The sequence below is a fragment of the Vigna unguiculata genome, chromosome 10 (assembly GCF_004118075.2).
Source record: "Vigna unguiculata cultivar IT97K-499-35 chromosome 10, ASM411807v1, whole genome shotgun sequence".
Classification (NCBI taxonomy): Eukaryota; Viridiplantae; Streptophyta; class Magnoliopsida; order Fabales; family Fabaceae; genus Vigna; species Vigna unguiculata.
Genome location: NC_040288.1, coordinates 21,503,433 through 21,515,537, shown reverse-complemented (window position 1 = coordinate 21,515,537; position 12,105 = coordinate 21,503,433).

Genomic DNA, 12,105 nt, shown 5'->3' with positions numbered 1-12,105 from the left:
GAGGATCAAACGAAACAAAATTCACGAAAAATGGGACTAAAAAAGTATTTAAGCCTATTTATTATTATATATATTATTATTAATTATTATTATAAATACATCATTAATTATTAAAAATTATTATTATTAATTATTGTATTTTACATATTTTTTTTATTAAAAAGCAATAGATTATGTGTTACATATTTTTTTATCAGAGTTCATATCCACTCCTATTATTTTGGATGTACCTCCGGCTCGTGCACCTTCTGCAACCTAATTTAAGATGAGGATCTTCACAGTGTTATTTTTGAACAAAAATTATTTTCTTATTGATTTGAGGAAGAAAAAAGAAAAAGGAAAAGTGACATATAATGATTGGCATACATAAAAAAATGGAGAAAAATTTAAATTTCTGAACAGTAACTAAATTATAGATAAAATGATAAAATTGAGATAGTTGGGAATGATGTGCTTTTAGGAAGAATTTTGAGCCTTTGTTTAATTTTAATTGTTTAGTTAATTTTATGATTTGAATGGAAAGCCTTGTATATGAACAATATTTTGGTAAAACTGTGGAGAAAAAATAATGAAAATTATTTTTGACTTTCAGCAAGACCCACAGCGCCTAAAGCAAAGACAGCTAGCTACAGATGAACCAGAATGTTCCAAGCAGCTCCAACACCGACAAATAATTTTCAATGTATAATTAACTAAGAATTAATTCTTTTTATGTTTAATTAATCATCAAGTTGGTCTAATCAATTCATGCTTGCTCAGAGTGACACATAATTTACTATTGTCACCAAGTTCACGTACATTGATATTTGTTAAATATAATAATTAGGTTAAATTATATTGTTAGTCCCTATTTTCGTAGTAAAATTTGAATTTGGTCCCTCAATTAATTTTTATCTCAATCTGGTCCCTATTTTGGGAAATTTGACTCAATCAAGTCCTTTCCGTTAGTGGTGGAGTAACGGTGTTAAATGGGGTGCCACGTGTCAGCTTCTGGATTTTTTGAATTTTTTTTATTTTTTTTTTGAATTTTTTTTTTGAATTTTTTTTTTATTTTTTATTAATTTTTTTAAAATTTTTAAAAAAATTAAAATTTTGCCACGTGTCAAGCTGACATCGTGCCACGTGGCAGTGACAGTGCCACGTGTCACTACTTGGGAGGTGTCATTTTCTCATTCTCAATTTGGTCCCTGTATTTTATCTTTTGTCTCAATTTAGTCTTAGTTTTTGTAAAAATTATACAATTTCGCCCCCCTCCAAATTGAAACAAAAATTATAAAATGTTATACAAATATTTTTATTAAATTTGATTTTTTTATTCAAATTAATTTTTTTATTATATATTTTCAATAAAACCAAGTTTCTTTAAATTTGTTTCACATTAAATTTTACTTAAAATTGTTTTCAAATTTTAAATTTATTTGTTTTTTATTGTTACATAAACTAGTTAATTTTTCTTAAATTATATAATTGTTATTTTTATACTAACTAAAATATTTGTATAAAAATTATTGAATTTTACACATTTTAAAAATATGCAATTATTTAAAATATAAATTCAAATAAAAACAATATTAAAGTATAATGTAATAAAATATCAATATAATTTATGAATTTTTTTATTAACATTATTTTCTATTAACAACTTTAAAACAATTTTAAATAAAGTTTAACGTAAAATATAAATTAAAATAAACTTAATCTTGTTAAAAATATTTACTTGAAATATCAATTTTGATAGAAATATTTGTGCATATTTATATAGAAATTAAATTTGGTTTAAATTTGGAGAGGGACAAAATTGCACAATTTTTACAAAAATTGGGACTAAATTGAGACAAAAAATAAAATACAGGGACCAAATTGAGAATGAGAAAATGACAACTCCCAAATAGTGACATGTGGCACTGTCACTTCCACGTGACACAATGTCCGCTTGACACGTGGCAAAATTTTAATTTTTTAAAAAACTTTAAAAAAATTAATAAAAAATAAAATAAAAATTCAAAAAAATTTTAAAAAAATTCAAAAATAAAAATAAAAAAATTCAAAAAATCCAGAAGCTGACACGTGGCATCCCATTTAACACCGTTACTCCACCACTAACGGAAAGGACTTGATTGGGTCAAATTTCCCAAAATAGGGACCAGATTGAGATAAAAATTAATTGAGGGACCAAATTCAAATTTTGCTACGAAAATAGGGACTAAAAGTATAATTTAACCTAATAATTATAAGTAAACTATAGGTGGGGCCCACTAATTATTTCGAAGGACAATATTTAAACTTTTATCTTGTCCAGTTAATAAGAAATCACAAATAGAATTTTGTATTGAAAATTCTCAATTATTGTACTGTTATATTTTTGAAAATTTTGTTTTGATTAATAATTTTGTTTCCTTTAACTTCTTTGTAAATTTTGTCTTCTTATTTCTTTTACAATTTCAGTTTTATAATTAAAAAATTTAAAACATTTTTATTTCCAATAAAATTTTGGTCCCAACATTATTTTTATTGATTTTCATAAAAGCATTGCAACCAAAATTAAAACACGCTTATTTTAAATGACTGAAAAGTATATTTAAAGGATTTTCTTTAAAACAATATAATCTATTCTTTTCTTTTCTTTTTTTATCGAAATATCACTATGTTACTTCCGATAAAAATAAAAGCTTTTAAAATAGAAAACTGTTTGCTTATCTTTCGTTCGATATTTTCTCTTTTTTCATTAAGAAAAAAATGGATTTTGAACTAAAAACAATGTGAAACAATTTTATTTGTACAAAAAAGTGGGGTTTACATATAAAATGAAATGAAGTGTAATAAATTATCAGTTATGACATGTTCAGTGTTAAAGAAGCAATACAAAAATTATAATGATGCAAGTACCATGTTATCTTATTGTTTTGCAAAATTAACAAAATAAATTATTAGAATAAAAAATGTATTTATTATTTATAAAAATAAATTACTGTGAATTAATTAACTAATTTATTATTTATTTTTCTTCCACTAAGCATATTTAATTTTTACCCATCTTAAATTTTTTCTATCTATGGATATACTTTTTCCTTCCTTCTGACAAAAAAGTTTTGAAAGATTTGTATGAAACACGTGGTGATATCTTTCATTTGAGAACAAAATAATAGAAGGAAAAATAAATGAAAAGGAAACTTCCTATGAAATTGAAAGTATTTGTTAAACACATGCAAAAATAAAAATATGCATTTTTATTTTAAAATAATAATTTAATTAAATTTTAATATATCATAAATTTCATTATCTAAATAAAAGTTTTCATATTTTATTCAATATTGAAGATATTTTTTATTTTCGCTACAGAATTACATAAATATTATTTTTGTTTTCTTATATTCAACGTATCAATACACTTTTTATTTTCTCTCCAATATCTTTAAACTCGTTCATCTTTGAAATAATGAGTTGACTAGTTGGTCAAAAAAGATTGGAGAGAAAAGCGTAAATTGACGTACGAGTTGGAAACATGAAAATTAAAGTAAAGTGATCTAATCTCCACTATCAATAAAATCAATCAGTAAAGAATTTAAATGAAAATAAAAATATTTGAAACATTTAAAAAAATTATTTCGAAGAAATCAAATAAAAATACCTAACTTAATATTTAAAACTTAATATAAATTTTATTCATTTTGAAATATATATTTTAAATGCGATGAACTTATTTTATTTGTTACTTTGTGATGGATTGAACTGAAATAATTACATTTAGATTATATATTATTAAATCGGTCAAATCTGTTTGTATATAAAACAGATTAAGACTTTTGTTTTGATCAGATAAAAATAGTTAAGGTTGACCACCCTTAATAACCTCAACTAACCCATTTGATAGTTACACTAATATCTACTTAAACACAATTATTTCTACTTAATTACATCTTATGAGACAAGAAAACTAAAACCATAAGTCTTGTATATTTTATTCCAGTTAGGCATAAAACAGGCAATTAATCTGACATATTCTAAGAAACTTTAAGGAAAGGAGAGACAAACTAAACTATTTGTTGTCTTTTACTCCAAACAACTCAATCATAAAACCTTTTTTCTTTGCCTGTATCTATTATTTGTTTGAACAATTCATGATCTAACAACCTAAATTATCTAACTAGTCAATTTCGTTGTTTCCAAGCCTTGTATTAAATTCATATGTGTTGAAGTTTTCATTGTGAATAATTTTAATACTTTATAAAGAAATAAAAAGTAATTATAATTCATCATTCTTGAATCAAATTTACGGGTCAAAGCAGTCACAGATTTGAAAAATTAGTAAGTGTTATTCTGAACTATTTACTTGATGGTTTTTAACTAACCTCTAATTGATATAATTTAACTATTTAAATTTAATTCTAAAAAAAATAAATAATAATAATAGTAGTAGTAGTATTATTATTATTATTTAGCTACGTAGATTTAAAATAAAATATTTGTTTTAGTAATATTACTCTTAATATTACTATTTAAATTTAATTCTAAATAAAATAATAATAAACAAACAGAATATATAAGGATTTGGAGGTTTTCTCAGGGAGAGAGGTTAACACATCTGGGTGTTTTCCTTATAGTTTCCTTATAGCATGTGTTTAGGGACAGCGCAGAATAAAATATACAAATTTATGCATTTTTTATATCAATTTATTTTTAAATACCATTATTTATTATATAAAAAATATTTCATTTTAATTATTTATTGAAAAAGAATAATATCATGCAAAACTAACAAATTTTAGTCCTAATTTTTTTCCTAATTTTTTGTAAAATGCAGTAATTTTTTTTTCTCCAAATTGAAACCAAATTTAAATTTTTTTATATAAATATTATAATGATATTTTTATTAAAGTTTACATCTTTATTAAATATGTAATGATCCAAATTAGCATATAATTATATCAATATAAATAATAATCAACAACACATAAATGTAATTAAGTATATACCGTCCTCCAAAATTATAAGTTGATCTTTTTAAAAATAAGATATTTAAAAATTATAAGTATTTCTTCCTCTCTTTCCCTCTGTCATTCTCTTCTATTACTGATTCTTCTTCTATCCATAAGCAAAATTCACTCTCTCTCCAATAGTAATAATTTTCCTCTCCCTTTCATAATGTTACGTTTGTAAAATCAAGTACAAAACATTAATTACACCTTATCTCTTCATTTGTGGATATAAGGTTGGTCATTATTATTTTTAACATATGATATAATTATAACTTGTTATAAAATAAAGCTAATAACAAATAGAAGAATAGAGAATAGAAAGAAGAATAAATAATGAGAGAATAGAAAACAATTTTTTTGAGTATCTTATTACTTATAGGAAAAGTCCTATTTATAGATACAACATGTAATCCATAAAGGAAACAAATCAACTAGTTAATACAAATATTTATATAAAGAATAATGAATCATATGAGTATCAATCATATCAATCATATGAGTAAATATATCAAATCAATGGACAATCATTAATTCATAACACTCCCCCTTGCGTGTCCGATAAGAGATTGTGTCTCGTTAAAACCTTACTAGGAAAAATCCTTTGGATAAAAAAACCCAGTGAAGGAAAAAAAGTACAACATTTTGTATTCTTTAATACAATATTGTTCATCGCATATTCTATTTCTCCCCCTCATGTAAACTTACATCATTAAGGTGACAGAGTCCGAACTTGTGAATCATTTGCTCAAAAGTTCTTTTTGGCAAAAACTTTATAAATAGACCTGCCAGATTTTCACATAAATGATTTTTTGGATATCTATATCATCCTTTCAATTGAACAATACACTATTGTCTTCATGTATGGTTGTTGATTCCATCTTTGTCGGGGATAGCCACAAGTTTCTTGCACATGTTGAATTATAGACCTTAACCAAACATATTCACAACTTTTCTCGTAATTCTGTATGATTAGATGATGTTGCTACTATGGTTTATTTCATATACATCATGAAACCATTGTGTTACCACATGTGGACAAACATCTTGTTTACGATCAACCATTATGATATTGTGAGAATATGTAAAATAGCATGCATATACATAACCCATTAGGTTTGATTCTGAATCATTTGGATGAAATAATCTCATATTTGTAGTACCATTAAGGTAACGAAGTATATGTTTTACTCCAAACCATTTTCTTCTTGTAGTTGAAGAACTATATCTTGTTTAACAAATTTACAACAAATGCAGTATCAAGTCGAGTATAATTAGCAAGATACATTAGTGTTTCTATGAAACTAAGATATAGTGCTTCTGGATCAAGAAGATCTTAATCATTTTCTTGAGGTCTAAGAAGAGCATTTATCAACATCTAACGACCTCACAACTATTAGAGTGCATAATGGATGTGACTTCTCCATTTAGAACATTTTTACACACCTTAATTATATAAGCCTCTTGATGTATAAAAAAAAACTTTTATTTAAATACTCAATTTCTAATTTCAAACAACACTTTGCCCTCCAAAGATCCTTCATCTCAAATTCTTTCTTAGAGCAATCAATTGCCTTTGTGAGCTCATTAAGAGTTCCAACAATGTTTATGCCATCTACATAAACAATAATTATGACAAATTCATTCTCGGATTTTTTCATATAAATACAAGAATAAATATGATCATTTCTATATCCTTCTTTTAATAATTACTCAATAAGACAGTTATACCACACACATCCTGATTGCTTTAATCAATAAAAGAGCTTATTCAATTTTATTGAATAACCATCTTTAGAATTTTTCTTGTTGGGCAAATAAAATCCTTCAGGGATATTTAAATAAATATGATTCTCAAGAGAACCGTTCAAATAGGTTGTAACATCATCCATTAGATGTAAATGCAAACCTTGTTGTGCAACTAGGATAATCAAATATTGCAATGTTGTTACATCCAATACCCGTGAATATATCTTTTCACAAATCAATATCAAGTTTTGGGAAAAACCTTGAGCAACCAACTATGCTTTGTATCTAACAATTTCATCATTCTTAATTTGATTTTTGTGCAAAAATCCATATGTACCCAATGGGTTTGACACCTTCAAGTGTGCAAACTATAAGTCCAAAAACATTTCGTTTAGCAAGCAAATCTAGTTATGCTTCTTTGCATATTTTCATTTTGGCCAATCATTTCTTTGTCGACAATCTTCAATGATCATTAATTATTGATCCTCATTGTCATTCATAGCATTCATCGTTATATTATATGTAAGTTTTGTCAATGTTGACTTCATTTTGGTTCCATATTATATGATTCATGACGTAATTTATTGAGATCTCATCATTTTCAACAATTTCAGGTATTTGAGGTTCTTCTCGAACCGAATCATTAATTATGTCAAATGAATTTTTTGTGATTTCAACCTTTTCAATTAGGTCATCTTTCATTTTAGTTCCCTTTCTCATTCAAGAGTTTTTATCTTTGGAACCAATAGGCCTACCATGCTTCAAACGTGTCTTTGAAACTAACAGGCCTACCACGCTTCAGGCGTGTTATGAATTAATATCAAATACACTCGAAGCATTAGCAACTGGTATATATGATTTGATTACCCTTTTTGCTAGTAAGAACATTTGGTAATTGATTGACTAATTTTGTAAATGAATTGTCCTTTGAACTTCTAGTTCACATTCTTTTGTACGAAGATCAAGATAAGATAATGATAATTCATTCCAACTAATATTCTTTTCCAATTGTTTCTTTCTCCCCCTAATGTTGGAAAAACTTATTCATCAAAGTGTCAATCGAAAAGTCAAACTGTAAATAAGTCAAACTATTGGTAGTTCATAATATTTGTGAAATCTCTTTTCACAATATTTTGGTCGCATGAGCAAATTAGTTGCTTAAATGCTTTATTTCTTTCTTTAATGGTATCACCAAGACCCATTGCATCTAAATGTATTTCAACATTTAATATCTAATATAAATAATTCTTCCTTGTAATATCAAGGGTCACAAATCCAAATTTTGCAACATTTCACGTGTTTAGAACTAGGACATAAAATAATAATAATAATAATAATCATAATCATAATCATAAAAATAATAATAATAATCATTGTCATAATAAAAATAAAAATAATAAGACGAAGATGAAAATTGAAAAAGTTAAACAATTCTTATCACAAGAGGAAAAATATAAGGTAAAATTGTAAATGGAAAAAGGATTAGAAAGAGCTTGGATTGAGACATGCCAAACACTATCGTTAGAGAGAAAAAGCTTCCACTAGTCCTCAGTTGGTTGGAGCATCGTGGTGATAAGTGTTATAAAATAAAGCTAATAACAAATAGAAGAATAGAAAATAGAAAGAAGAATAAATAATGAGAGAATAGGGAACAACTTTTCTGAGTATCTTATTACTGATAGGAAGAGTTCTATTTATAGATACAACATATAATTCATAAAGGAAACAAATCAACTAGTTAATACAAATATTTACATAAAGAGTAATGAATCATATGAGTATCAATTATATCAATCATATCAATTATATAAGTCAATGTCTCAAATCCATGGACAATCATTAATTCATGAGATAACTTAAGTTTTGCAAATTTTCTTTTTGTTTTATTTTAGTCTTTACTTATGCAGTAGATTAGCATCTTATTTTGTAACATTTAAAATCTTATCTCCTTTGTACAAGATGTATTTATCTTATTTTCTTTAACGATGATGTAATTATAATATATAGATTTGTTTATAACTTATATACGTATATTTATAATACATGCAGATTTTATAACACATTATTATATTGTTCTTAGTTAATTAGTTTTAACATTTTTTATTTATAATTGTTATATTTATATATTCATAATTTATTATAATAGATGCATTATATAATATTCTAAATATTTATATTATTTGGTTAATATATTTATATTATTCTATTTTTTATTTAAACATTTGGTATCATTATTGTACTAGTACTTATTATTTATTATTACTATTATTATAATTTTTACCATTTATAATTTATTCTGGCCACTATTATTTCTAATAATAATAATATTATATATTAAATAATAAAATATTTACAAATAATGTGACTGTGACATATTTTATATTAAAAATATCTTTTTGTTCAGGGTTACAATTAGGTTAAAATGAAAATGAAAATTTTAAGAATGAGAACTAATAACATTGATCTAAAATGTTAAGAGGTTAAAAATTACATAATCACATAAAGTAATGGTGTTATTTCCCACATTTTAACCTCTAAAAATCTTAAAAATCACATTTGATAATTAACAAGTGTTGTATAACAAGTATTGTATAAAGAAAAATTTGTGATAAAGAACTCAGAAGAAAGGAATCAGGATCCTCAACAAAGGATATCCTAAGACCTTTGCTGCTTATTGGTCTCAATAGGTTCTTAAGAATCTCAATTTTTGTCTTATCATTGACAATAAAGAGGCACTTAGCTCTAAACTTAATTTTTTTAGGACTTAGCCCATACATAGGAAATTGAGGAGTAAGGTCAGGATAATTTTTTTTTTCTCAAGGCCTTAAAGAGAACACTATAATTTGAATAATTTGCTTTTGAAACTCTTAAACGAAGAGGTGTAGATAGAGAACAATGGTGACAAATGTGCACCATTTAAAAATACCCAACCAACCTCGACACCTTGCTTTAGTTGGTTAAAATACATGAATTTGTTGATAGTTACGATGATATGAAGGTACTAACACAATGTTTGCAAATGATATATATATATATATATATATATATATATAACCAAATGATGTAGCTTGGCTTAACCGAAAAACATTAACCGGATCCATTACTATCTCAGTAATATGATACATTTACACTAAAATAATATTTTCAATGACTAGATTGACATATGGACATTATAATCCAATCCATAAATAGATATCACAAGTCACCATATATGACATCAATTCATTCAATGCATAACTAATTACTTAACAATAAAAACAATATTTCATTAATGTATTACATTGATATCATCATCATAACATTAAACAAATAGTAGTTTAAGTTTTACTAGCCTCCCTTTCTTGAAATGATTATCCTCAAAGTTAATATCCATAACTCAAAGTAATAGGTTTATTTACAACTAGAGACTTAGAGTAAGGCATCCAAACATGATAGAAATTCAGTATATGGTAAAACAAGTTAAGAGGATCACTTCTCTCAATTTGAGCCCACTAAGATTCTTGAAAAAATCACACAAAGTTAAAAAAAAATAAGGAATTTGTAGAGTTAATAAAAGTTATTCAGTTCATAAAAATGATCCTCTGCTCCTCTACTACTGTGAGGGGCAAATGGATTTTGAAATATATGAAGATTGGAGACAAATTGAGAGAAAAGGAAGAGAAGAGGGAAAGCTTGATGTAGAAGCAAGAGAGAAATGGAAAAGATAAAGATTGACCACATTACAAAATTCACATTGACAACAACAATAATAAAATACAATCAACAAATTATTCAAATAAAATAAAATATTTTTTCCTACAAGAAAATTTTATTCGCTTAAAAAAAATTACAACAAAATCAAACATATCTTAAAATTAATTTGAAATTGAAAAAATTAATTTCTTAATTCAAAATTCAACATAAACATTTTACTATATAAAAAATATTCTGCCAATAATAACTAAAATATACAATAATCAAATTTACTACATATTTTACAAATACTTTCATTACATATATTTTTCTTTTATAATTACATCACTATCTTCATTTATTTCCATTTCTTTCTAATGACATACCCCATAGCCATGACCAAGCACATTCAAGAAGAGTTGGAGTCATCTATGGAAGATTAGCCCAAGCTCCTATCATCATGGGCCATTAGTGAATTCTTATTAGATTAGGTTTATTTTTGGGCCTTGTATTATAAGCCTAATAGTATAGGATTTTTCTTTTGGACCTTGTATAATGGGCCAAGTAGTCTATGTTTTCTTTTGAGCCTTGTATTTAGGTCTAGGGTTATAGTGTAGGGTTTTGTGGCTAGAGGATATGGGCCCTATGGAGACACATGGATCTAGGGTAAAAGCCTAGCTTAGAGTAGAGACCTTTTAAAGGCTTGTAGGCCCTTGGCTAGAGTGATCTCGAAGTTGCTCTCTTTTGTGAGGCACATGCTCTTGCCAAGTGGCATGCTCCTAATTTAGAGGATTAGTCGCCATGTGTCATGCTCCTAGTGGAGAGGATTAATGGCCATCTGTCCTCCTAATGGAGATGAGTTTTTTCTTTGTCTCCAAGTTTGTAGAATTAGGGTTATGCTTTTCCATTTTGTGAGGCACCTATAGGGTTTCTGATAACGCTGTCGTTGACGCGATCAAATTAATACTACTACACTATAGCAACTTCAGTATTGCTAAGATAGTAGTTAAGGAAATAGAAAGGGTAAAATTAACCCTAAGTCGTCTCCCAACGAACACGGAATTGATTTTTAACAAATTATTTCTTATAAAATCTATACAAAAGAGTTAGTCAAATAAACTAATAAAAATATAGGAGGATTAAAATAAACAAGAAAGAAATAGAAAAGATAAAAAGAAATAAAAACAATAGTAAAGAAAATAGATTGATTCCATTGCTTTTTCAAAATAGATTCATCATTGGTTATCTAAATATTATTGTTCAATTAATTATTGTTGTAGACTTACAAATTAATCAATGTAAAGTCTCAATTAATTTGTTGGCATTCTCACTTTTAACCAAAGTACAATCTCAATTAAAAGTGAGAACTTTTAGATTATCCACAGTAAATTCAACCAAAGTACAATCTCAATCAAATTTTACTATGCCTAATCATGTCTATTCTTTTATCTCCTCACCAAATAAAAAGCTTAATCAAAGTAAAGCCTCAATTAATTTTCGTTAGAGTAAATACCTTTAATCAAAGTAAAGTCTCAATTATTGGTAAAAACTCATTTAATCACATGAAAGTTTCTAAATAAAATTAAAGTAAAGTCTCAATTAGATTTAAAAACCCTTGGACTCATGATCAACATGCATATAGATTTAAAATCATTATTTTTTTATGTGATTCAAAGATAAAAGACATAAATGAATGAAAACCTCAACAATA